The 24644-nt window shown below is 33.2% G+C and overlaps 1 protein-coding gene and 1 pseudogene across 1 annotated transcript in view; one reads left to right on the top strand and one right to left on the bottom strand.

Annotated features, from left to right (window-relative positions):
- Positions 1–24644, bottom strand: part of LOC101670523 (eyes shut homolog) — an 858786-nt gene that overhangs the window by 791607 nt on the left and 42535 nt on the right. The gene's annotated exons all lie outside the window — the stretch shown is intronic.
- Positions 14252–14371, top strand: LOC123388944 (annotated as a pseudogene).

The following is a 24644-nucleotide window of genomic DNA, read 5'->3' as shown; positions in this document are numbered from 1 at the left end:
TGCATCCTGGAAGATGGCCTCACTGGAACCTGACCATGGTAACACCCTGATCTTGGACTTTCAGCCTCCAGAACTATGAGAAATGAATTTCTGTTGTTGTGTAGCCACCCAATCTATGGTTATTGTGATAGCAGCCCAAGTTGACTAAGATGTCCATTGTGGGTGAGATGATTAGGCACATGAAAGATAGAGTTCAAGGCATATATATCCTTAAATTACTAATAAGAAACTTTGAAGAATGAAAGAAACACAAAATGTAAGACTATATTTAGACAAGTACCTAAAGACATATAAATCATGCAAAGAACAATTAAACACACAACACACATGGAAGCCAAAAGGTGTGGCTCCTAAAATAAATCCATTCACATCCTTGAACTCTGAGAAGATTGTATTAGGAAGTAGGGACTTTGGAAAGTAATTAAAATTTAGGATTAGATAAAGTTATAAGGCTAAAACCCTCATGAATGGGATTAAGGTCCTTTTATAAAAGCACCCTTCTCTGGAGAAGAGATACTGCTAGAAGGAAAATAAAACAGAAAGCTGAAATCAAGAAGGTTTCTAGAACACTGAGCTAGACTATGGGACTGGAATGGTGAAATCCAAGTTAGACTCTAAGCATGCATTGAAAAAAGGTCATAGATCACATACCCATGTGCAATTTTAGATTGGGATATATGAAAGTAAGTACTATTCACCTTCCAAAATTTTCATTTAATAAATGAAAGTTTTTCTAATAGAGAAACTGCATTTCCAATTAGAAAAGTTCTTTTGAGCAACAGTAACAATTTACATTAACAAAGAAATGGAAAGATGATCTGCTATCAATACTGAAAGAATCTGTCTTGAGGTCACAATGACTATATCCCCAATTAGATAGATGAGTAAAGCCTGTATAAATTTAATTTCATTTTCATGTTTAATCAAAGCTTTAAAGATTTGAACAAGGATCTGCCTAATTTCTGGCTGAAAGTACTTCTAATGTAATGTCAGACAAACAGATGTTTCTTAGTGAAATTGAAAAAAAACAATCCATAAGACACGCATGAAAAGAGTCAGCATTTTGGGGCACCTGGATGGCTCAGTGGGTTAAAGCCTCTGCCTTCAGCTTGGTCATGATCCCAGGGTCCTGGGATCAAGCCCTGGATTGGGCTCTCTGCTCAGCGGGGAGCCTGCTTCCCCTCCTTCTCTCTTCCTGCCTCTCTGCCTGCTTGTGATCTCTGTCTGTCAAATAAGTAAATAAAAATCTTAAAAAGAAAAAAAAAGAATAGTGTCAGTATTTCAAAGGAAGAGTTGCAAAATAGGGAACACACCCTTCTCTGGAGCAGAGATACTGCTAGAAGGAAAATAGGGTAGAAATGTACAATTTATGGATTAATAAAAGATGAGATGTGTTTTAATAAAATAATGTCAATCTTCTAATAATTATTATCAAGGAGATTAAAATATAATAAAATAATTAAGAATTCTATGTTAATAAAAACTGAAATATGAAAAGCATATACCAAAATTAACATAAATAAGTATGGGATCATTAATATACCAATAATATAAAATATAACTTGTAAAGAAAATAATCAGAGAACCATCCTCCAAAAGGACACTGAGCCTGGATTTTCTGAATCTTCAAAATCTGTGAAACTTAAAAAATATCATGAAGTATGATCTAGAACAGTCCTATTCAACAGAAATAAAATGTCACATGAATTTTGAGATTTTCTAGTAATTACCTTAAAAAATAAAGGAAGCAAGTAGAATTAATTTCAAATATACTTTTAATTTACCCCAATAGATCTCAAATAAAATTATTTTAACATCAATATAAAACATTATTATGTTGTATTTTACTTTTTTCATACTAAATTTTTGAGTGGGAAAGTATTTTTCACTTACATCACTTCCTAATTTGAAAGCCAAATTCCAAGTGCTCAAAGCCATAAGTGGCTAAGAGCTCTGTATTGAATAGTACATTTCTAAAGCAAAGGGAAAAAAGTAAATCTTTCAGTCTTTCTCAAAAAGCTATTCTAAGCTTGATAGCAAATATCTTACTAAAAAGAATGGAAGAATCTTAAATGAGATATGAGTGATTAAATTTCACTGATATTGAAAAGTAATAATAAACACATCAAGTTACATCCATTCTCAGACCAGAAATTATTAGAAAATCTATGAATATAATTTCACATCAATAGAAGTAGCCTATAAATCTGAAGAATAATGAAAGTAAATAGTTCTAAGAATGGCCATTTCAATACATTTTGCTGCATTAACTATCTATCCATACCAAATCAACAAAAGACTCCTAACTCTCATCTTATGAAAATAGTCATCAATCCAGTTAGGTTGTATATTTAAATGTGACCGGTAAGACAATAAAAATTCTAGAAAAGTATGATCTCTGAGACATGAAGGAAATCATCAAAATTTCATGAAAAATAAGGACATTTGTTTATTCAAAGACTACATTTAAAGAGTGAAAACCAAGTAAGAGAAGTTGGCAAATGTTTTTAATACCTGTAACTAGCAAAGACACAGCATAGTAGGAGCTCCTAACAAATCAATAAAAAATACGTCAACAATATATAATGTAAATGTATATATTTTGCATAAACACTATATATACATATGTATGGATATCTATATGAATATGCACATATATATGTGTATATATGTATTAATATATGTATATGTATGCATATGTGCACATTTAATACATGTGTGTATACATGCCTATGTGTATGTATATATACATATGCATGAGTACAAGTATATATGTGTGTGTGTATGTATATGTATAAAGCCTGTCAATAGGAAAAAAAGATAAAAGACTTAAATAGAACTTTCACAAAAAAAGATATCAAATATCCATTAAAAATTTAAAAAAAAGAAATTAGGTAATGTTACATGTCTGACTTTTTGCAATTAAGATAATTAATTATTTAGAAATGTTGTGAATAAAATGTGTTCAAGTATTTCAACAAAAAAAATGAAAAGTATTCAATATCATTAGTGAATGTAGAAATACAAATTAAATCAAATAAATGTTGCTACATACTTCTCAGAGAGTAATAATAATTGATGACACACAAAATGATGTGTGCATGTAGAGCAAAGAGAAGTTTCATATACTGCTGATAGGACTGTAAGTTAGCACCGCCCCTTTAGAAACAATGAGTTTTTATTTATTAACATTTAACAGATATATACATAAACCATGATCAGAAAGTCCACCAGAAACCATAACCAGAAAGTATACATATTTCATATGTATATATACATATATGCATATGATGCACGTATGTATGTATGTATATTCTACGCACGTGTGTATGTGCCTCCTCGCAAAAAGCAAACAAAAGACAAGGTCAAGAAAGCTTATAGTAGTAACATCATTCATAATAGCCTCAAACTGAAAATTGCCAAAATGGTGTCCATTATTAGAACAGATATATAATTTTGATATATTCATACAATCAAAAAACACACAGCCATATATCTAGCTAAACTCTCACAAATATAGCATGAATAAAAAAGGCTAGACATAATAGAGAACATACCATAAAATTCTATTCATCTAAAAATCAAGTGAAGAAAAACAAAAGTAAACTGTAAAAGTTCAGGAGAATCTTTATCTTTGGAGTTGAGGGTAGGAGATGGTTACTTGGAAGTCATATGAAGAGACCTCCTGGGATGCAGACAATGTTTTATTTCTTTATGTCATAGTTATGTGGAATTATATTTTGTGAGAAACTTGTATTCAAAAACTTAAACGCGATTTTAAAATACAGTTAAAACCTAATAGTTGCATTTAAAAATAGTTAAAGCCATGCATAAAATCAAAAGGTTAAAAAATAACTTGTATTATATAGGACAGGGACATGTCCTTCCTTGTTTCCAGATGTGTGTTTGTGTCATCAGTAATCAAATGTTAGCCAAACTCCGAATCACTGGAGGGCTTGTTAAAACAGATTACTGGACCTTGTTTCCAAAGCTTGAGATTCAGCAGGTCTGCATTTGGTACCAAAACCTAAGAATTTTCATTTCCAGTAAGTTCCCAGGTGATACTAATGCTGTCGATGCAGCACCATGTTATACACCACTGACTTTTGCTATTCTCTTCAAAATGCAATTTCCTCCATCCTATAGTCACCTGCCTGACTCCCTGCTCCATTCATCCCAGCCTCAGCTCCCGCCAAGGAAAGTATTCCTATCCTCAAAAACAATGACTACATTTAAAGGTTATTCTCCATAATACTTTCCTTAGAAATTTATCTCTATATTTTCTTCCCTTGTCTAGGTTTGTAATATCTCCACCCGGTGACATTCCTTAGGGTTTATTTTATCCCCTAAAATTTTTGTATTATGTCTATTGCATAAATTAACAAATCCCATCAATTTCTCAATTTTCTGCATGATTTTAACATTTTCCTTTATATTCATATCCTTCTTGTGTTTAGTTCTCCCGATTTCAAAGACAAATTTAACCCCAGATTTATTAGCACGCCCCCTTCCTTCTATATTCCTAATGTGTAATGAATTTAGAATGAAATTTACATCCTGGTAGCTGTCCTTCCTGCAAACTCAGTCAAAGACTGCAAAGGCTTTTCTATATGTGAAATTTTGACTTGCCTCTTACCTGGTGGAGTGTATCACTCCCTTCATTAAGTGGCTGGAAAATTAAAAATCCATTGCCCTCCTTTCATTCTGCTTCCTCAGCAATTTTATTTCTATTTTCCTTCTCTTTTTTCCTGGTCTAACCTTGCTCTTAAGACTTTTCTGGTGGTCTGTGAGTTATCTCATTATTTTCTGTATCCTAGTTTTACTTTTCACAAAAAATACTTTCACAGAAAATAAATATTTCTCCAATGTTCTTCACCCTCTACTTTCAGAGCTAATACGTTTCTTATCATGTTCTTTTCATTCTCTTTGGGCCACCAAAAAATATTTTTAATATATAATGTTAAGTAAGTGCTGTCAGCTTCTTGTGCTTCAAAAATGTTAGGTATTCTATATTTAATAAAAGTCTGTTTTACATTTCATCAAATCCATCTCTTTTTATTAATCAAGACACAAGTATATTTTTTAGAGGAGAAGTTATAGGGACAACCATCTTAAGTTTATAAATGCTTTGGTGTTTTTTGTTTCACAAAAACATTCAAACACTCTAGTACTCAGATGATGTGTTAATTTGGGTATATATGGGCCATGGATCTCTCTCCTCTGTCTGAAAATGGCAAAAAAAAATATATCTTTAACTACCATCATACAGAGAAGTTATTATTAATAAGGGACAAGAAAACCTTCTCTGCCTTTCCAACTTCAAATGGATGTAAACTATTACTCTATATTTTCTGCTCAAATGAAAATCATGCCAAGAAGGTAAACCATAAATAACATTAGAGGTTGTTCTTCGATGTCTCTGTGTCTGACAATATTATTCCAGACATTTATAACCAATAAAAATTGAATGGATAATGTGATTAAATGTGTAATTCAGTTTCAAAGCTCTCCTTTGACCAACTGTCTTAGCTGCACAGCTTTTAGTTGTATATTAATAGATATTTGATTACAAAGGTAATGTTGAATACTGCGGTTATTCTTTCAAAAGGGTAGGAAAACATTTATTTTTTATATGAATAATAACGTGAAAAGTTACATTTTAAAAACCGTGGATTACAAGGTTTATATACATTCCCTGAAATCAGAGAGGACAACATACATAGTAAATTTTAAATAAACTTAGTAAATGTACATAGGTAAAAACAAAATTTCTAAAAGATGGTTTTTCATTCAAAATTGTATCCTCTATAGACATTTGTTTTATCTTTTGGGAACACATTAAAATGATAGTGGTAGTTCACTCCTAATTAAAGGATGCCAAGAATCAACAGAAGCATGAAAGCAAAGAGACTGAGTAAATTGTTTAATTGTTTTTGTTTTTCTATAACTGTTGAGGATATTTTTTCTGCCTTAACATATTAGCTTCACTATTAACCTATGTTTTAGAGGTAGAAAAAAATTTTTAAAAGTCTAAACCAAATTTTATTTGTTTTGATTTCTCCTCATGTGATTTCTTTCTTCCATAAGAATTTTGAACAATGAATGGTGACTAAGAGACCTTTTACTAATCATACAAAGATTAAGCATATAAATATAGTATACTCAGAATTCTAAAATTTTAGAAAATTATATAATATTGATGTACTATACAGTGGCTTACTGAACATAATAATAAAATAAAATTACCTACACCTCGAAAAAAAGAAAGAAAGAAAAAGAAAGATGCTCTCTAACATCAAAAAAAAAAGAAAAGAAAATTTAAAAAACTAAAAATTTTTAACACTGAAAGTGAGAGACTAAGGGGGCATTTTGTAACCGTGTATTAAGTGTAAAAATAGATATGCACATGAGAAATATAATTGTTCTATTTAATTAATTAACTAGAATTACTCATTAGGATAAGCAGCACATTTGAGTCAGCATAAAATAACAATCAACAATTAGAAACGTGTGATAATAAAAGAGACCACATAATTGAATAGTAGTATCCTGTTCAATATTGGATGTAAACCACTCATGATTAACTCATAATTTCTATTATAGAGGAAATTCATACATATTTGAAACATTTTTAATAGCATGGAACTATGATATATGGTTTATTATATTCAGGATGTTATTTATAAAACTATACTGAATGAAAACAGGAGATTACAAATTATAGATTTCCATGTAGACATGTTTCCATTTACATAGACTGTATAGAGAACAGGATTCATAATTAACACAAAATATGAATAATACATTTAATGATCAGAAAATAAAAATAGTGATTTTTCATTTTATTGGTAATAAAATCACCAATTAAAATAATACAATATTATGTATATCAGATGAGAAATTATACTCATCTAGTTAGCAAATTTATTTTAATTTTTGTAATGATATTATCCATTGCTGATGAAGATGGTGTATAATGATTTCTTTTATACATCAACAGAGTTATAAACTTGCTCACCAAGTCTTGAAGGAAATTTCTTAGTGTGCACATTTCAAGAATCTTCAAAATGTTTATATTTTTGATGCAATAATTTCATGTCTAAGAATGTATCTAAATTTTACTTCAGAAAAATTCAGTGAGGGGCACCTGAATGGCTCAGTGGTTTAAAGCTTCTGCCTTCGGCTCAGGTCATGATCCCGGGGTCCTGGGAGGGAGCCCCACATCTGGCTCTCTGCTCAGCTCTGATTCCCCCTCTCTCTCTTTGCCTGCCTCTCTGCGTACTTGTGATCTCTGACTGTCAAATAAATAAAGAAAATCTTAAAAAAAAAATAATCAGTGATATACCTTAAGATGTATATTTATATCATATTGTCATGTAACAGCAAAATTTTAAAAGTAAACTTGCAAATAGTAGTATGGCTACATTTATATGTTGACATGATAGAACACTAAGTAGCCATTAAATTTATTTATTTATGTGACAGAGATTACAAGTAGGCAGAGAGGTAGGCGGAGAGAGAGTGGGGAAGCAGGCTCCCCGCTGAGCAGAGAGCCTGATGAGGGGCTCGATCCCAGGACCCTGGGATCATGACCTGAGCTGAAGACAGAGCCTTTAACGCACTGAGCCACCCAGGCGCCCCTTAGCCATTAAATTTAATAACTACATTAAACGTTTGCATAGTATAACAACCATTGCCATGCATTTTTACATACATTAATTCATAAATCTTATATCTTTTCTATAAAATAGTCACTGTCATTAAACTCACCAAATCTTGCTACTCTCTCACTATCCTCCCTCTACAACTGTTAAGAGCTAAGATAGTGCAATGACTACCTCATAGATCCACCTATGCTTCCAGGTCTGCAATAAAATGAAGAAAATTATATACAATGTAAAAAATCCTGCATTATTATTGAGAACCCAGAATCACTGAATAATATCTTTTAAATATAATGCAAGTTGGATCAACTTGCTCTAAAGATATCAAAACCTATCAAATGGGTAAAAGGGACATCTTACATCATTGCTAATAAATCCTCGTCCTAAGGCTGCAAGATGTAATTGTGGGCTATAAAAAAAAGTTCTGGCACAAGACTTCTGGCAACAATTAACTAAAAGAGAAATTACTTGGGGCAAGAACACAGTGTGCAACCAGAACATATTACTCGGAATCCCCTTTTTAAAAATTAATTAATTGATTGAGTAATGTATTTATTTTTAAGAATTTATTTTTTTATATGGCAGAGAGAGGGAATGCAAGCAGGGGCAGTGGGAGAAGGAGAAGCAGGCTTCCCGCCAAGTGCCAAGCGGTGAGTCTGACGCTGGGGCTCAATCCTAGACCCCAGGGATCATGACCTGAGCTAAAGGCAGGTGCTTAAGGACTGAGCCACCTAGGAGCCCTTGGAATCCTCTTTTAAAAGCCACTGGAGATCAACAGCATTGGAAAGTATCTTATACTACCAGCCTCCACTATTCTTCCACAAGATATACAGAGTTAAAAAAACAAACAAATAAACAAAAAAACAAAGAAACCCAGAAACCCAGTGAAGAACGGTTACTCAATATGTTTTTCAGTGGTCACAGAAATGAAGTTGTGAATAGTCCAGAGAAAGCTAAATACTGAAACCTGACCCCTACCATGTGGCTCCACTATCCATGAAGAGAAATAGCAAGTAACAAAATACCCTTCTAGAATGCTCACTTCTCTGGTCCCAGACTCACTTCTCTATCTGCTAATTTACTTGGTATCAGGAATACTCCAATTTACAACCTGAGAAGGTATCACAAGAACTGGAATACACAATAAGGTAAAGCAAAGAGAAAAGTCTGCATTGCCTATGGATAAATTACCAGGGAAAATTTTTTCTTTCTTACTTAGAATGGATACTCGGAAAATAAAAATCATTTGAAGCTAACAAAAATATCCTGGAAAATAAATGAGGAAAATAATACTTGACAGCCAGAGAAAGGACATTTTTAATGATTGTAATGACAATATTAGTTTGTAATTTATAGTAACACTTTGTGTTAGCTAGGCAAAGTCCTGCTAGCTTTACATGAATAGCTGCCTTAAACTACCTTGGGTAGTATTATTATTCCCACTATAGATGAGGAAAAGGAAGCATAGAAATGTTGATTAATTTGTTTAAATTGACACATCTATAATGATTAAACCTTGTGTCAGAGCCAGGGGTCCATGTGTATCTCCTGAATTTAACCAGAGGTCATACTACCATTTTCTGGTACTTCCCTCAAATTACTGTTTTAACTTGTACTGTTAAAAGTTCTTGAAAGAATTTTCTACACCCACAGCCACAAATCTGGCTTCCCCCCACCCCAAACATTCCAAGTGGTGGACAAGATCACTAATAATCACCATACTGCAGAATTGAATAAACACTTTTCAGTGCTTTTGTTAGTTGACCTGCCAGTAGAGTACTGATTAAAGTATGGACTATTCCCTACTTTAAAGACAAAAGGCTCCACCGTCTTTTTTTTTTTTTTCAAATTTATTTCACAGACAGAGATCACAAGTAGGCAGAGAGGCAGGCAGTGAGAGAGGGAGGAAAGCAGGCTCCCTGCTGAGCAGAGAGCCCCTTGTGGGGCTCGATCCCAGGACCCCGGGATCATGACCTGAGCCGAAAGCAGAGGCTTTAACCCACTGAGCCACCCAGGCACCCCTGTTCCCTACTTTAAAAAAAAATTGGGGGCGCCTGGGTGGCTCAGTGGGTTGGGCCGCTGCCTTCAGCTCGGGTCATGATCTCAGGGTCCCGCGTCGGGCTCTCTGCTCGGCGGGGAGCCTGCTTCCCTCTCTCTCTCTCTCTCTCTCTCTCTCTCTGCCAGCCTCTCTGCCTACCTGTGATCTCTCTCTTTCAAATAAATAAATGAAATCTTAAAAAAAAAAATTGTGAACACTTAACATGAGATGTAATTTAAAACACTTAACTTTAAGTGTGCTATCTTAACACAATTTTAATTGTACAGTTCAGTGTTATTAACTATAGGCACTGTGATTTACAGTAGGTAAATAGGACTTATTCATCTTGCATAGCTGAAATTTTATAGCCTTTGGGGGGGAAAATAAACCGCTCCATTTCCCTCTCTCCCCTGCATTTGAAAATCACCATTCTACACTCTGTTTGTAGGAGTTTGACTATTATAGATATATCATATAAGTGAATTCAATTCATGCAGCATTTGTCATTCTGTGACTGGGTTATTTTACTTAGTATAAAGGTTTATTCATATTGTTGTAAATGACAGGATTTCCTTTTTTTTAAAGGCTGAGTAATATTCCATTAGATGTATTTATCATATTTTCCTTATCCATTTATTCCTCAATTCATGTATGTAGTTTCCATATCTTAGCTATTGTGAATAATAATACAATGAACAATGGAGAGGAAATATCTTCTTGGGATCTCAATTCTTTTGGATGTATATACTGAGAGGTGGGATTACTGAATCATATGATAGTTTTGGTTTTAATTTTTTGAGGACCCTCAATAGGCCCATAACAACTGCACCATTTTACATTCTCATCAACAATGTCCAAGTGTTCCAAAGTCTTCAAATCCTCTCCAATATTTATTTTCTGTTCTTTTGGTAAGAGCCATTCTAACAAGTGTGACATGATATCTCATTGTTTTGATATGTGTTTCTCTGATGATTAGAGATGTTGAACACATTTTCATATACTTGGCCATATGTGGGTCTTCTTTGGAAAAATATCCATAAAAAATAAAAAATTAAAAAAAAAAATTGTAAAAAAAAAAAATTTTATCACCTGCAAATAAAGACAGTTTTATTTCTTCCTTTCCAAAAAAAAAAAAAAAAAAAAAAAACTTTTGCTTACTTTTAAATAGGGTTTATTGTTATTATTTTATCAGTTTTTGAGTTATAAGAGTCACTATATATATTTTTGGATATAAACACCTTATCATTATGGGGCTTGCAAACATATTCTCTCATTTTGTAGGTGGTCATCTTTTTATTTCTTTTTTTGTGTGTGATAAATAGAGAGGGATAGAGTGTGTGTGAGAGATGGGGAAGGCAGATGGAGAGAGAATCTTTAATAAGCTCTAGGCCCAGTAGAGAACCCAATGCACTGTTGGATCTCACAACCCTGAGATCATGAACTGAGTCGAAATCAAGAGTCAGATGCTGAACCCACTGAGCCACCCAGGTGCACTTTCAAGGATATTTTTTGATGCAGAAGTTTTTAGTTTGATATATTTCTACTTGACTATTGTTGGTTTTGTTGCCTGTGTTTTTTGGTGTCATATCCAGGGAATATTTCCCAAGACAAATCTCAAGAAGGTTTTCCATTTTATTTTTCCCTAGGAATTTATATTTTCCAGTTTATGTTTAAGTCTTTAATCCATTCTAAATTGATTTTTGTGTATGGCATAACATAAGGGTCCAATTTCATTGTTTTGAATGTGAAAACCCAGCTATCTCACCATCCTTTGTTAAAGAAACTATGCTTTCTCCATTGCATATTCTTGATCTGTTGAAGATCAGTTGACTATATATGGTGGGTTTATTTCTGGTTTCCCTATTCTTTTCCACACATCTATTTGTCTGCCTTTAAACTAGTACTACAGTTCTGATTACTGTATTTCTGTAATATATTATGAAATCAGAAAGGGTGATACCTCCAGCTTTGTTCCTTACTAAGATTTCTTTGGCTATTCATGATCTTTTGTGCAAATATGCATTTAGGCTGTTTTCTATAGCTCTAAAAACTATTGTGATTTTTATGGATATAACGTTGAATTTGTAAACCACTTTGGGTAATAGAGACATATTAACAATATCATATCTTCCAATACATGGCTTTGGAATGTTCTTTCATTTGTGTATGTCTTAATTTCTTTCATCGATGTGTTGTAGTTTTCAGGATACAAATCTTTCATCACCTTGGTTAAACTTGTTCCTAAGTATTTTATTCTTTCTGACATTATTGTGAACAGACTTGTTTCTCTAATTTCCTTTTCAGATAGTTCATTGTTAGTGTAGAGCAACTGATTATTGCATATTTATTTTGTATCTTGCAACTTTACTGAGTTTGTTTATTAGTTCTAACATATTTTTTTTTTCAAATGGGGTTTTAGGGTTTTCTATTTTCTTTAATTTTTTAAAAAAATTTATTTAAGTTGTCTCTATATACCATATGGTGCTTGAACTTACAACTCCGAGATCAAGAGTTGCATGCTTTTCCAACTGAGCCAGCCAGGAGCCTCTAAATGGGGCCTTAGGTTTTTTTTATATAAAATATTATGTTGTCTGTAAATAGGAATATATTTACTTCTTTTCCAATTTGGATGCCTATTTATTTTTCTTTCCTAATTGCTTTGACAAGTATTCCAGTGTTGTGTTGCATATAAATGGTGAGAAGAGGCATTTTTGTCTTGCTCTTGATCTTTGAAGAAAAGTTTTTAATTTTCTTCATTGAGTATGATGCTGATATTGGGCCTCTTATTTATGTCCTTTATTATATTAAGGTACATCATTCTTTCTGTATCTTATTTATTGAAAATTCTTATCATGAAAAAATTTGAATTTTGTGAAATGCTTTTTTTCTGCATCCAATAAGACAATCATGTGATTTGTATCCTTCATTCTACTTATGCAGTGTATCACATTAGTTGATTTGTGTTTGTTGAATCATGCTTACTCCCAAGGGATAAATCCCATTTGATAATGGTGTATGATCCTGTTGAATTTGGCTAGTATTTTGTTGAGAAGTTTTGCATCTGTATTGATTGGGTATATTAAACTGTACTTTTCCTGTAGTGCCTTTGCCTGGGCTTTGATATGTGGATAATTCTGGCATTATAAAATGAGTTTAGAAATGTTCCTTCCTCTTCAATATTTTTGGGAGAGTTTAAGAAGCATTATATTAATTTTTCCTTAAACATTTGGTAGAATTCACCAGTAAAATCATGTGGCCCTAAGATTTTCTTTATTTGGAGGTTTTTAATTGCTGATTAAATCTACCCACTAGTAACTAGTCTGTGTAGATTTTCTGTTTCTTCATGGTTTTCACAGTTCGCTACTTGTAGATTGTATGTGTGTGTGTGTGTAATTTATTCATTCCTTCAAGGTTTTCCAATCTGTTGGCATATGATTGTTTATAGTAGTTTTCTAGATCCTTTTTATTTCTGTGTTATCAGTCATCATGCCACTTCTTTCATTTCTGATTTTATTTGACTCATGCTTTTTTTGTTGTTTTAGTTGAACTAAAAGTATGTCAATTTTGTTAGTTTTTAAAACAACCAACACTGAATTTAGAGTTTTTCTATTATTTTTCCACTCTATATTCTGCTTATTTATGCACTAATATTTGTTATGTCCATTTTTTTTCTTGCTAACTTTTGCCTTACTTAATTGGTTCTTTATCTAGGTCAATGAGGTTTAAAGTTAGGTAGTTTGAGATCTTTCTTCATTTTCTATAATGGTGTTTACCAATATAATCTTCTTCACTTAGTACTGTTTCTGATATAGCCCATGCATTTTGATATATTGTGTTTTAATTTTCATTTATGTCAAGATATTTTCCGATTTCCCTTTTTATTTTTTTCTTTGGTCTATTCATTGATCAGGAGTATGCTGCTTAATTTCCACAAATCTGTGAATTTTCTAATTCCTTCTGCTAATGATTGCAAATTTCATTTCATGGTGGTCAGAAAACATATTTGGTACTATTTCAATCTTCTTAAATATTTGTTTATTAAATATGAGAGTAACATTAATTATAGAAATATTCTCCTACTTTGAAACAAATTTTATTTAGATTGTGTTCCTGATCACATGTATACTGAGAAATAAATTTTATTAGATAATATCTGGATCAAATTATCTCCAAATATCCATTAATGTTATAATCAAAATGAAGTATAAAGTCGGAGTAAGCTTCGAAAAATTGATTTAGTTATTTCAGTAGTAATGCTTATTTTAAACTTAAATTCACAAGGAAGTGACTACAAAACTAAATGTATTTCATCATTTTATGAACTTGTCTATATTTTTGAAATTCAAATATAAGCTTTCACAAGGTTTACACTTGACAGTATTGACACAATATCTCTTAGTGAGTGTTTTTTTTTTCCTTTTTTGTATTTTTTTTTTAAATTAGAATGCAAAGAATACAAATTCTTCACCAGATTCCAGGTGAAAAAAAAATCCAATAATAATGGCACACTCCAGATCCACAAATGTTACATTAAAAATACTGCAATATTGTCTACCACCATACCACCCTGAATGCGCCCAAACTCATCTGATCTCAGAAGCTAAGCAGGGTCGGGCCTGGTTAGTACTTGGATGCGAGACCACCTGGGAATACCAGGGTGTTGTAGGCTTAAAAAAAAAATACTGCAGTATTTTCAAAGTATTAAGTTTGTCATAAGATGGCATTGAACTAGTTATTTCAACAGTAAGTTGCTTTCCTACATTAATTATTGGTATGATAAAGACAAAGTTATTACGCCTCATGTGCCTTTCTAAATACTGGAGATAGAACAATAAATAAAAGAGATAAAAATTTAACCCTTCCTTCAACTTTTGTTCCTGTAGAAATACATAGAAAACAAACAATAATAATAACATAATATAAATAATAACATAATAGTATTATGATCACGTTATTAATTATATTAATTATAATAACATAAGTAATACCAATACCTATTATTTCATTATTATTACAATATACCGTAAGTTAGACTTGTCAAGTGTTATGATAAAGACAAAGCAAAATGGAGAATGGAGAGTGCTTAGGTGTGGACATAAGGTTCATTTTTAATGTGGTCAGGAAATGCCTGAATGTACAGAACAATCTGTGACTGTAAAAGAGTAAGAGAAGGAATAGAGAGATAGGAGATGTGGTCAGAGATAGAATGAATCAGACCTTGTAGGTCCTTGTCAGACATTTTTAGAGCTCCTGTTTTTAGTGATACAGACAGCTACTAAGGAGAATGGTTTGACAGAGTGGTATGATCCAACTCAAATTTATTTTTTTCCATTTTAAACATTTAAATTCAATTAGTTAACATATAATGTATTATTGGTTACAGAAGTAGAGTTCAATGATTCTCAGTCTTCTATAACAGCCAGTGCTGATGACATCACATGCCCTCCTTAATGTTTATCACTCAGTGATAAACTCCCTTTATTATCCTCCCATCTCTCCAACAAACTTTAGTTTGTTTCCTATGATTACAAGTCTCTAATGTTTTGTTTCCCTCTCTGGTTTTGTCTTGTTTTATATTTGCCTCTCTTCCACTATGATCTTCTGTCACATTTTAACAGAATATTTCTTGTTGATGTTGGAGGCAGAAACAGTTAGAAGGATAATTAGAACAATATATTAGTAAACCAGGCTAAAGATAATGGTACTGAGATGGTAACAACAGAAGTAATAAAAAGTGGTGAGAGTTTAATTATATTTTGTAGGTAGGAGCAATAAGATTTTTGAGGGATTCAGGTTAGATATAAAAGAAAGAGAAGTCAAAGATAAATCCAAGGGTTTTTGTTTGTTTGTTTGTTTGCTTTCAACTTGACCAACTGTAACAATAGACTGATAACAATGAAGGTAGAGATGGGGGAAGAAATCAAGTATTTTGGGATAGGAGCACCTGGGTGACTCAGTCAGTTAAGCATCTACCTTTGGCTCAGATCATGATCCTAAAGTCCTGGGATCCAGCCCTGCATTGGGCTCCTAGCTCAGAAAGGAGCCTGCTTTTCCCTCTCCCTCTTCCTGTTACTCCCCTTACTTGGGCATGCTCTCTCTCTGTCAAATGAATAAATAAACTCTTTAAAGAAAAAGCATTTGGGGAACATGTTGCATTTAACATGGTAACAGGCATTCAAGAAAACATACCAGGTTGGCAATTTAATATAAAATTTCAGAGTGTATGGGAAAAGCAGTCTGGAGGTTAATATTGGGGCATTTTTAGGTTATGGATTTTTAAAAAGGGATTAGCCTGGATAAGAAGATTAAGGGAATGAGAACAGAGAAGAGAAAAATTACAAAAGATGTGTTTTGCCACTTCCCTCCCTAGTGTCAAGAATTTAATGGGATAGAAAGAACTAACAAAGGACACAATATAGGAGGAGGCAGAGTGTAGTGCCCTACAGTCCAAGTGAAGATAGTGCTTCAAAGAACAGAGAAGAATCAATGTTTTAATGGTAACCAGCCATTCTGGAGTGTGTTCTTTCATCTGTGACACCAGGGATTGGAACATGATTCCAATGGACTCTAAAGTAATTCCAAGCCCTAATATTTTATGGGAGTCATAAAGATGTAAGATTCAAAAGAAATAGAATGATTTAATAAGATTACATTTTCACAGGAAATTCTTTTTAGTGCTATAAAATTGTGACTTAGAGAATGTTTGAGGTTGGAAAAATCCTGGAAATAATTAAATCTTTCCCAAACTCATCATATTAGACATGAAAGTAATAACATCAGTCGGGTTCAGAGACTATGAAACATCTAAAAATTTGGGTCAGCCTACAGTCTCTGAGAGACAGTTTTATTACATTTTCTAAAGGCAAAAAGAAAAAAAAAATATTTCAGGAGTTGTTAATGAGATGATGAATTTATAAGGATATTTTCTAATGGAAACTAGTACCAGAGGGAACTTCATAATGACTTTTAACATTTTAATATATACTTACTCTCTACTTAAATAGATCTGGATTTATCTCTTCAATTTATTTCATTTACTTTTAAGCCTTGTTTTGACCCATAGGAAAAAATAATGAGTTGAAATGCCATGTTTTGTTTTGACAATGAGACCTGAAATATGAATTACACTTCCTCTTCAAATCACTTCAGTACTTTAGACAGTGATAACACAGACCTCTGTTCCCTATTGTCTTAGTCACATGTCCTCTTGAAAATTGGAATTTTAACATAAACGTAGTTGATCCCACCATCTTTCATTATAAACCTGGCCATTCTGCATGCATAGCACTTCAGTGAAAATAAAAAAAGGACCAAGTGGCTAGGGATCAATGTAAAATGTTAAGTGGTCAGAGCCCCTGGGATCCAAATTTTGTTAAACATTGTGGGCATTTTTGAGGATGTAAACTATTATCTAGAGATTATGGGAAGCACCAAGACTGTCACATTATAATTTGAAGATGGAAAAGGCAGAATTAAAAAATAAACAAACAAAATATATACATGAAATTTTCCAAAATTTGCATAAAATTAAAGAAACACTCTTAAAAATATATCACTTTTGAAAGATTATGTAGAGCTATGAATCTCTCCCCATTCCCTTCCCTTTGCTGGACGATGCACATACTAGTAGAAGCACTGACATATGCTACTCCTTACATCCCCTTAGTATGAAAACTATACCAGTATTTTAAGACTTTATTTATGTCCTTACCTCTCTGTGAAAACCTACTTATCTTATTCCAATCAAAATCTTTCTCTTCTGTACTTCTTTAACTCAGCTATCTCTACCACTAGTGGCATACTTAACATTTATTATACGTATGATCTTGGGGGCTGAAGGGCTAATGCTTGACAAGATTGGTATTTTACATTGTTGCTGGATCAATCCCTTGAATAATAAATGAAAGAATAAATTAACATCACATATGAACCTACAGTTACTAAATTTTATGTTTAACAGATTTTCTCAGCATTTTAAGGGAAACATTGAAAGACAAATTCTTATTTGAGTGTGCTTCATTAACTGGTTAAGTCATAGAGCTATAAAACAAAAAATTATCAACTTTTTAAAAATATTTTATTTATTTGTCGGGGCGGGGGTGGGCACAAGCAGGAGAGGCAGGCTCCTTGCCCAGCAGGGAGCATGATGTAAGACTTGATCCCAGGACCTAGGGATTATGACCTGAGCCCAAGGCACACACTTAACTGACTGAGGCTTCCAGGCTCCCAATCAACATTTTTGAAATGATACCTCTGTCATAAAATGTTGTCCTTGTGCTATAGTAAGTGAAATGCAGTATAATCTTAATTATTTTGGAAAGTAAAGGCTTTAGACTTAACTATATCTAAGTTAAAGATTAAAATGCTTCACAGTCTACTGTTTGTTATTTCTGAGTTCTATTTTTGCTGCTTTCTTACTTGAGTTTTGCTTTACATATCTGAACACAAAATATAGAACATTTAACAGGAGATATCCCTCTTTATAAATTATAAAAATTTTCAGTAAAAATTCAAAGTAAATAATTACATAATTATAGTCACTGATAGAATGGCTAAGAAATAAGAAGGGACAGATTGAATATTGACTCAAATGGAAAACTGTATAAAGGGTGCATGGGATCTGTATATGGTATTTCTTACAACTACATGCAAATCTATAATTATCTCTAAATAAAAAATATTATTAAATATTTTCACACTGACATAAAATTTTGTTTAAAAATTGATTGTGGTTGTGCCTGGGTGGCTCAGTGGTTTAAGCCGCTGCCTTTGGTTCAGGTCATGATCCCAGGGTCCTGGGATGGAGCCCCACATTGGGCTCTCTGCTCAGTGGGGAGCCTGCTTCCCCCTCTCTCTGCCTGCCTCTCTGCCTACTTGTGATCTCTGTCAAATAAATAAATAAAATCTTAAAAAAAAATTGATTGTGAACAAGAATAAAAGAGTCCAGCAGCAATGAAAGCTATTACTGTAATTGGCTATATTAGAAGATAAATGAAACAAAATCATAAGATCATCCCATTCAATGTAAGAAAAAATGTTAAATAAACTTCCACATACTCTGAATAAAAAAATGCCAGAACATTAAGAATGAAAGGGAAAGCTTTACTGCAAAGCTAAGATCAACAAGACAGCATGGTACTGGCACAAAAACAGACACATAGACCAATGGAACAGATTAGAGAGTCCAGATATAGACCTTCAACTCTATGGTCAAATAATCTTTGACAAAACAGGAAAAAATATCAAGTGGAAAAAAGAGTCTCTTTAATAAATGGTGCTGGGAAAACTGGACAGCTATGTGTAGAAGAATGAAACTTGACCATTCTCTCACACCATACACAAAAATAAACTTGAAATGGATCAAAGACCTCAACGTGAAGCAGGAATCTATCAAAATCCTAGAGGAGAACATAAGCAGTAACCTCTTCGACAACGGCCACAGCATCTTCTTTCAAGACATGTCTCCAAAGGCAAAGGAAACAAAAGCGAAAATGACCTTTTACAACTTCGTCAAGATCAAAAGCTTCTGCACAGCAAAGGAAACAATCAACAAAACAAAGAGGCAACCCACGGAATGAGAGAAGATATTTGCAAATGACACTACAGACAAAGGGCTGATATCCAAGATCTATAAAGAACCCCTCAAACTCAACACACACAAAACAGATAATCATGTCAAGAAAATGGACAGAAGACATGAACAGACACTTTTTCAAATACGACATAGAAATAACAGACCCATGAAAAATGTTCATCATCTCTAGCCATCAGGGAGACTCAAATCAAAACCACATTGAGATACCACCTTACACCAGCTAGAATGGCCAAAGTCAACAGGACAGTAAACAACAAGTGTTAGAGAGGATGTGGAAAAAGGGGAACCCTGATACACTGTTGGTGGGAATGCAAGTTGGTGCAGCCACTTTGGAAAATAGTGTGGAGATTCCTTAAAAAGTTAAAAATAGAGCTACCCTATAACCCTGCATTGCACCACTGGGTATTTACACCAAAGATACAGATGTAGTGAAAAGAAGGGTCATCTGTGCCCCAGTGTTCATAGCAGCAATGGCCACAATCACCAAACTGTGGAAAGAGCCAAGATGCCATTCAACAGATAAATAAATAAAGAAAATATGGTCCACATATACAATGGAATATTACGCTGCCATCAGAAAGGATGAATACCCAACATTTGTATCAACATGGTTGAGACTGGAGAAGATTACACTGAGTGAAATAAGTCAAGTATGGAAAGTCAATTATCATATGGTTTCACTTACTTGTAAAGCATAAGGAATAAGATGGAGGACATTAGCAGAAGGAAAGGAAAAATGAATTGGGGTAAATCAGAGGGGGAGACGAAGCATGAAATACTGGACTCTGAGAAACAAACTGAGGGTTTTGGAGGGGAGGGTGGTGGGGGGATGGGTGAACCTGTTGGTGGGTATTAAGGAGGGCACGTATTGCATGAAGCACTCACTGGGTGTGGCACATAAATAATGAATCTTGGAATACTGAATAAAATAAAATACAATTAAGATGTTAAAAGAGTGTCATATGAATGGAATTAAACAGTATGTAACCTTAAAAAAAAATAAAAAGAATGAAAGGGAAATTCCTAAACCTGATAATGGTTATTTACTAACAATGAAAAACACAAATCATTTTTAATGGTGAAACATTATAAACATTTTCTTTAAAAATCAGGAGCAAAGGGCAGGAAGACTGCAATCATTGCACGTATTCAGTGCTTTACTAAAGGACTCAGCCAGAAAAATGTGATGAGAATAAAAAAGAAAAGAACAAATGATGTTATGATTGTCTATTCAGTATTATCCAGCTTTTTTCGTCTCAGTGGATACACAGAAATTGCTAAAAGAGTCAGATCAATATCTTGCCCCAGTTGTAACCCATTTGTGACACAGCAGTGTTTCACGGCAAATGGTTGGGAACTCTGTTCTATATAGTAAACCCATATAGTGAAAGAAAATCTTCTGGAAGAAAATGTTCATCAAAATACCAATATACAAAACAGATAAATTTCTCACATACTTTAAATAAACAATAAAAAGATTGGTTCAAGACATATATAGAGACAATTACATATATTTTCTGCAAATAAAAATTATTTAAATAATGTAATATTTTATAGAAACCATTCTCCCCAAATTAATCTACAAATTCAATGAGGTTCTAATCAAAAGGCTAACAATTAATACTCAAAGGCAGAGTCAAGAATAGCCAAGACAACTTTGTATTAAGAAAGAAGAAAGATAGACCTTATCATATTATTAAAGTTATAAACCTTATAAATCTGCATTAAATAAGAAAGTCGGGGCACCTAGGCAGCTTGGTGGGTTAAGCTGCTGCCTTTGGTTCAAGTCATGATCTCAGGGTCCTGGGATAGAGCCCCGCATTGTACTCTCTGCTCAGCATGGAGGCTGCTTCCCCCTCTCTCTGTACCTGTTGTTCTGCTTACTTGTGATCTCTCTCTCTCTCTCAAATAAATAAATAAAATATTTTTTTTTAAAAAGTATGGTATTTTTGTATAAGGTTGTTTAAGAATCAATGTTGGAATAGAAAGTTCATTTATAAAGTGAAAACAATTTAATACTTGTTCTCCCTTCTTCACCTACATTGCATTAAAATTTTTTGAGATGATTTTACTCATTTATAACATCCGACTATTTTTTCAAAACTTTATTTATTTGAGAGAAACATAGAGTGTGCATGTACACACCCATACAAGCAAGGCTGGTGGGGTGGGGAAGGACAGAGGGAGAGGGATACTGACTCCACTCCAGTATTTGATCCCAGGACCCTGAGATAATGACCTGAACAGAAGGAACATGCTTAACCAACTGAGACTCCCAGGTGCCCCAATATAAAATCCTACTATTTTAATAAAATAATCTCTAACAGAAAATTTGTTTCAAAATAATTGATGGCCTGACAATTGCAGTTATGAATGTTTTGAGAGTCAAAAACTATCATATGATCTCCCTGATATGAGGAAGTGGTGATGCAACATGGGGGCTTAAGTGGGTACGAGAAGAATAAATGAAAGAAAATGGGATTGGGAGGGAGACAAACCATAAGTGACTCTTAATCTCACAAAACAAACTGAGGGTTGCTGGGGGGAGGGGGTTTGGGAGAAGGGGGTGGGATTATGGACATTGGGGAGGGTATGTGCTTTGGTGAGTGCTGTGAAGTGTGTAAACCTGGTGATTCACAGACCTGTACCCCTGGGGATAAAAATACATGTTTATAAAAAATAAAAAATTATATAAAAAAAATAAAATAAAAGAAGGAGAGAATTCCCCTTAAAATAAAAATTAATCATAGGGTTAAAAAGCACACATTAGTGGTGATATGGACTTTGATATATTTTTGTGTTAGGACATTTCCAAATGCATGCATGAACATTAATGCTTAGATGATAGTTGAAGGATGTTAGAGGAATTATAATTTCTTCAGTATGTACTTTTTACATGGGAATCAATTTCTTTGATTTTCATCACCAAAAATATAATGCAAAATTGAGAATAAAAGAAACTAACTTAAATTGGTTATCATATATTTAGCTGTAAAATTTGCCCACAGAATAGTGTATAACATTTACTGCAGTGAACATGAAGGTAAAAATATCCTTTTTATGATCTTGGTCTCAATCTTTTAGATATACACTGAGGAGTGAGATTGCTCAATCATATGGTAGTATTTTTAATTTTCTGAAGATTATCTATACTGTTTTCCATAGTGGCTACACAGTTTTATATTCCCATCAACAGTGTACAGGTGGGGAGGATTTCGCCTTGTTCTTAATTTTATAACTTAATGTCTTTAGTGTCTCCTTTATGTGAACATTTGATAAGACAATCTCTGGCTCTATGCTTCTGTCAATTTCAAGTTTGCTTTCTAATTTAAATATTGTACTTCAGGGTAGTTCTCACTTTTTCTGACTCCTGTACATATACTTATAACTTCAACCCCAATCTTGTCCAGGTGTCATCCCTGCATTTCAATTAAGTTAAATTCAACAAACATCCGTAAACTTAGAACTATAATATGAGATTAGAAATCCTATGGTGGATCTCCCTTTAAAGTGCTAAGAAAACACAAGTAAGGGAATTGTTAGCTTATAAAGAGCAGCAAAATCCGTGGAGAAAATTTAATATTGTACGTGAATAGGAGCTCATCACGTGGACAGGAGGAGGGGGTGCTTCAGGCAGAAGGAACAGCATCATGAGGTTAAATAGCTATAGAAATTTTAGAGTAACAGTGAGTGGGTTAATGTGACTAAAGCACAGAACTGCCTGTAAATCAATGGAAGGAATGAATGATTACATGTAAGCTTAAGTAAGGCTGAGACTAAAGTTCCAGGGGTCTTTTAAGCAATGGTTCAAATCTGCATTTTAATCTGTACTGGTGGCTCCTAAAGAATCCTCAGTGAAACAAGTTATTTTCTCAATAAAGGTTTCTAAGTTAAAATAGCACTGTGATATGTTTGCTAGAATCAACACATCCCTACTTTGATCCATCTTGGAGAGTTATACTAGTATAGTATACTATACATACTAGTATGTTAACAACCTAGAAGTCCTTCAGTAAAAGAAACCTGTCTTTTGTTTAACACAGTTTCTAAACTTTTTAGGAAAAAAAAAATCCCCATCTGGAATATTATTATATCAAGAAAAATTTCCAGGGAATAGAGTTTGGGAAATACGATTTTTAGGATGTGTACTCTTACGATGTCTTTTACTTGATGTCTCACATGTAGTTCCCTCTGATGAGCCCTTCCCACATTTCCAAAAACATCCAAGTCAGGCTTATACATAATACTAAAAACTGCTTGCACTCACATTAAAAATATTCATAAGATATCTTTGAAAATTTTTTTCTGTAGGACTAATGGCATCATTTTCTATTTCTTTGCATTACCAAGAAGACACACAATTGTCTAAAGAACATTTTGTGTTCATCTAAGTAGCCCCAATTATACAACAAAGTGTTTAGCATATCATAGGAACATAATACATGTTTTTGAAGGAATGATAATTAACTCACTCACAACTTAGTTTCTTATGTTTTCTGAGCCAAGGAGGGGAAATACATCCTTGGCTGATCATATTTTTTGGCATATACTCTTATTATTTGTTTTTATTAGTATTAATGTTTTATGTTCACTTAGCATAATACCTTTTTTAGATTTACTCATTGCGCATTATTTTTCTTTAGCATTTATATGTTCATATGGAAAATCACCTTAAACATTTATACTTTTGTAAGGAACTTTTTACATTTCCATACTATACCTTGACGTTAACTGTATTTGTTACAGATCTTTTCTATTTAAGAATCCATGAACAGATTCTTCCAAGTTTCTAAAATTCTTATTTGAAAATATACAATGAAAGAACCCTATTTTAGAAATCATGAATACCATGAGATGGAATTACAAAACCTTTCCAGGCTTTAGAAAAATGAACTAAAGTAATTTAGTCCTTCAACTGTTCTATGTACTGGCAGACAACTGCAGATAAAAACTATATAAATTCTGGTATGCTTTACATATTTTGGAAGATTTCACTGCTATAATTATAATGCATAATATCCTGAGGGACACCGTTTTCTTTCCTTAACACCATTTACATGTGGTGTCTATGAAATAAGGTAAAGTAAGCAAAATCAACATAAAAAAAGAGAACCATAAAACTGTAAGAAACTGAATACATGTCTAGCCCAAATTACCGTTTTTGTAGAAGGGCACTGAGACCCAGGGAAAGGAATTGACCTTTGCCAGAACGTTCAGAAATCCTTTTTCCTGAATCTTGCTGAGACACAGCCAGGAATGGCATAGCCACGTCAAGACAAAAGTCACATATGAAGCTGTTAAATTGGCTTGCATGGAGAACAATAATTTCCTCAGAGAGGCCCTCACT

This window comes from Mustela putorius, unplaced genomic scaffold (genome assembly GCF_011764305.1).
Source record: "Mustela putorius furo isolate JIRA1106 unplaced genomic scaffold, ASM1176430v1.1 tig00003927_pilon_pilon_pilon, whole genome shotgun sequence".
Taxonomy (NCBI): domain Eukaryota; kingdom Metazoa; phylum Chordata; class Mammalia; order Carnivora; family Mustelidae; genus Mustela; species Mustela putorius.
Note: the sequence above shows the minus strand (reverse complement) of the source record. Positions and strands in the feature narration are given on the sequence as shown.